This window comes from Bidens hawaiensis, unplaced genomic scaffold (assembly GCF_021521415.1).
Source record: "Bidens hawaiensis isolate Kalapana, Puna unplaced genomic scaffold, B.hawaiensis_p1.1 tig00052962_1, whole genome shotgun sequence".
Classification (NCBI taxonomy): domain Eukaryota; kingdom Viridiplantae; phylum Streptophyta; class Magnoliopsida; order Asterales; family Asteraceae; genus Bidens; species Bidens hawaiensis.
The window spans coordinates 80,572-85,548 of record NW_027499519.1 but is presented as its reverse complement, the minus strand read 5'-3'; positions in this window follow the sequence as shown (position 1 = coordinate 85,548).

The following is a 4,977-nucleotide window of genomic DNA, read 5'->3' as shown; positions in this document are numbered from 1 at the left end:
AAATTATAAATAAAAAACGGAAAAAGTAAAAAAACTAAAACATTTCCTCCGTTGTCCTTGTTCAAAAAAAAATCGACCTGAAACTCGTTTTGACCCGTTCCGACCTTGACCCATTTTGACCCGGACTCGTTATGACCCGAAACTTTTGACCCTGACCCATTCTGACCCTAACCATAACAACCCCTTTTTTTAATTGACCCGTTTCGACCCATAACCCGTTTCGACCCAACCCAACCCATTTGCCACCCCTATGTTTAATGTATATTGACGGGTTATGCGAGTTGTACCTCTTAAGATACAATTTAAGATTTTATGCATAATGGGCCATTAGAGATTTCAAGGCCCAATATGATCCATTAGGATATGTATGAGTTGTTTTTGTCTATTATGGTCTAATATGACTCCCTATAACACGATATAACCCTTAAATATCTAATGTTACATATCACATGCCATAATAAACCACTAAGAGATTTCAAGCCCTAATATGACCCATTAGAGCGACTATGACATGAAAAAGTCTATAATGGGCCACTAACACCAACAAGGCCAATAAGACCTATGATGAAAGTATCACATGTTATCGGCTATTAACATCTAACTATGACTAATGACATTCCTATACAACCTTCTTAGAGCCACTATGATGTGATAAAGGCTATAATGGGTCACAAACACCAGTTAAGGTCCAATAAGGCCCATTGATGAAAGTAAGACATTTTGTTGGACGTTAACCAAACTATGACTCACTATACTCATATTCAACCCTTTTAGAGCAACTATGATATGATAGAGACTACAATGGGTCACTAACAACAATTAAGGCCCAAGACGGCCTATTAATGCAAATTATGACGACCAACTATGACTCACTAGACTCCTATACAACCTGTTAACGTAACTATGACAAGATAGAGACCATACTGGCCATTAACAACAATCAAGGCCCAATATGGCCCATTAATAAAAGTATGACATGTTATTGGGCGTTGACCCATGCCTATGGCTCACTACACTCGTATACAACCCTCTTGTAGCAACGGGGACATGATAGTTGCTATAATGGCCAATAGTACCATTCAAGGCCCATTGATGAATGCATGACATGTTTTGGGCGTCAACATCTAAGTATGACTAATGATAGTCATATACAAACTTCTTAAAGCAACTATGACGTAACCAAGGGACACTGCCATCTAACTGTGAGTCTATGACTAATGATAGCCAAATAAGGCCTATTAACGAAAGTATGGTGTGTTTCGGGCGTTAGCACCTAACCATGACTAATGACACTCCTATACAATTCTTTTAGAGCAACTGTGACATGATATATGCTATAATGAGACACTAGCACCGATCAAGAACTAGTATGACCCACTAATAAGCGTATGGTTTATTATTGGGCGTAAACACTGATTACTACACTCTTATACAACTCTTTTGGAGCAACTATAAATATCACTTGTATTTATTTTATATGTTTTTATATTTAAAATACAATTTGTTATATTATTTAAGGTTTAATTAGTTGTTATATATATATATATATATATATATATGTACACACACACACACTAACAACTTTTTATTATAATTATTAAAAATAAAAATATTTAATTCTATTTATTTTCTATTAATTTTACTTCCCTCAAAATTTCAAATTAAATTCACCCCCTCTTTTCTTCAAAAAATTTTGAATTACCCTCTCATTCTTAAATTTAATTTCAAATTAACCTACATTTTTTCTTTCTCTTCATTACTTCGTATTCTTCTTCTTCTTCATCTCTCTACACACACCATCTTTCATCTTTAATTCTCTAACTCACTCAATTTTTAACCAAATCCTTTGATTCCGGGCTCTAATCTTATTATTTTTGCGAGAGGAATTCACGTATGGTGTCGGTTTCCATCAATTCTATCTCGATTTTTGTCGGTTTCGTGTTGAGTATGAAGAACCCTAAGAACCAAGTTTGGGGAGTTTTAATTTTAAGTGTTATTTCTTGTAATTGAAGTTTAGTACATCTTCTTTCATCGCTAAAAAGGTATGTATTTCACTTGTAATTGAAGCTTAGTACATCTTCTTTCATTGCTGGCAGATTCGTTTTTTTTTATTTATTGGTATGTAACTTGATGTTAAACGATGATTATTGAAAGATTGCTGATTCTAGGATTTAGTACTATGAGTCTAGTTTCCAGAAAGGTAAAGTTTGTAATTTTTGGACGAGTTTTGAATAGTTTTTATAATTTTACAAAAACACTGGTCAAAGCTGATTTGGGGAGTTATATTATGGTCTGTCTTTCCGACACCATAACTCCCTAATGACAAAACCAAACGGGTTGGTTCCAGTTCTGAAAATTAGTATTATGAGCTATGAAGACAACCCAATTGGTCTTGCACAATTTGGATTAATGAGTTGATAGAACCATTAAACAAGTGTTTGTTGTGCAATCTGCTGAATTGTTGGTACATATCTTTAATGTTTGAATTATTGTGAGTTTTGTATGCATGAGAAAAATATAATAAAAATTGTTTGAGAAACCTAATTCAAATATTCTACTGTGGTAAATTTTGTAGAATTTATACTTCATCTTTTCTTAGTGAATAAAATCAGTTTGTACATGCTATAATCTATCTCATGAACTAAGTGATCATAAGTTAAGTTGTATGATGAATGTTTGGTTGATTTGCCATGATACGATGTGTGAATACATGTTAGGACTTTTTAGTACAGTTGACATTGATTATTATCACCAACGAGTCGTCAATTCAAGTTTGTGTTTGTGTATACATTATGTCGAAGTTTGCGTGAAGGTCGTTGTGCTATGCGTCGATTCAAGTTTTTATTTTTATATTTTTTACCCTATATATGTATCATATATTTTTCTCTCTTTATAGGGTTGGAACACAGAAATATGGCTAAAAAAGTCCGCGACCGGGAGAGACAACCGCACGAAAGAGGGTAATGATGGCAGTATATCTCAGCATACGGGCGGTTCAATAGGATTTGATGAGCATCGTATCCGCTTGGTAAGCTAGTTTTATTTGTAAATTCAATCTTAAAAAATTAGGTCAAAAATTATACTTGTTTATGCTTTAACGTTTATTACATTACTTCTTATTAGGAAAAAGAACATGGTCAAAAAGTTAAGTGGATTGAAGTATTCTTATATACCCACCTCAGCAAAGAAAGGAAGAAAAAGTATTGTGTGGGCGCATTAATAACCTTATTGGATTTGATTTTTGTACGGAAAAGTCAGAACACACATTTGTAAGTTATCTTTATCATTTTTCGTTTTATTATATAATTAGGTATAATATATCAACCAGGGGCGAGCAAATGAAATAGACCGTTTCATATTTCATATACATGTGGTAACATAAAAACTGCTAACACTATAATTTAATATACATGTGGTATACTCATAAACGGGTTGGTTTGGTTTATAACTAAAAATTTAAATGCAAATTACATATTGATTTTGTGGGTGTAATATATAAACAGGTTGGTTCGGGTTCAGGTCCATGAAACCAAACCGGAACCAAACCGTTAGTAACGGTTTGGTTTGGTTTGGTTTGGTATAAAAGTTATACGGTTTGGTTTTGGTTTACATAAATTAAAAACCGCTACCAACGGTTTGGTTTATAGTTTGACGAAAAACCTCGAAAACCGGACCGTGAACACCCCTACTTGGCTTTGAGGTTTCGCCTTACATTAACCCTTTATTAGTTATTAGTTATGATGCTAATATTTTTAACAATTTTAGGTTCAGAAACTTAGAGCCGAAATGGAAAAAGAACTAGAAAATGAAAGGAAATCAAGAAACGAGTTGGAAGAACGAGCAACGAATGGATGTTGGTACATGTATGTCAGTAGTTCATAGTCTAGCATTTGTAATCGAGTCTGTAATGTAATTATGTTTTGTTTATGTTTGTTTTGTAATGCGCGAAGTTGTCAACAAGTTCGCTATGGCGAACTTGTTGAATCAGCGAAGTTATTGACAACTTCGCCTGTGGCGAAGTTGTCGTGTTTATATACTGTTTCAGACGAAACAGTTTATGGTTGTTCGTTTAGGGTTTCAGTCAAGTGTTCGAGTTTAAGCAGACGTGTTTGCTAGTTCCAGTGTCTGTGATAGTGACTACGAGTCACGTGTTCGGTTAATAATATTACGTGTTTGATTCATTGCTTGTGTTATTCTTTATCTACACTCGTAATCTACCTACGCAGGGATTCCGCACCTGCGTTGTTAGAGAACATCCCGTGTACGATCCGTCCAGGAACCTACAATTGGTATCAGAGCCAATCGGCTCGATTGTGAGGTTCGGGATTTCACGCGGGTGTAGTTTCGTCTCGTTTGACCTATTCGCGAGACGTATTTTTGTTGGGATTGTGTTCTACTAGTGCTTGACAGTCATTTTCAAGCCTTAACATTGATCGGGAGCTTCTGGTTTGAAGAAAACAGATCTGGAAAAACTTCCAGGTTCATCGGGCGAACTTGCTGATCTTCAGGCGAAGTTGTTGAATTCAGGCGAAGTTGCCGTCACTGGAATTAGGGTTTTTGGCGAAGATATAAGGTTTGGCGAAGTTAACCACAACTTCGCTCAACTCATAAGTTCGCCTTAGCGAAGTTATCCGCAACTTCGCTTCACACTTAAGTTCGCCAGAGCTAAGCGAAGTTAACTTTAACTTCGCCAATTCAAGCGAATTAAAGACCTCAGCGAAGTTCTCTGTTCAGCGAAGTTGACCTTCAAGCGAAGTTATCCTTAACTTCGCTTACTGAGCTGTTTTAATATTTTCTTGTTTTTTTCAGGTTTTTCAGGTCTTACAAGGATGTCGTCTATCAACATCTCCGATTTGGTCAAGATGGAAGTTGAGGCAGGGTCAGCCACTAAGGCCCCGAGGTTGATGAAGGGAACAGACTTCGTGGCATGGAAGGATAGATTCATCCAGTACATTAAATATCAGGATGCCAAAATGT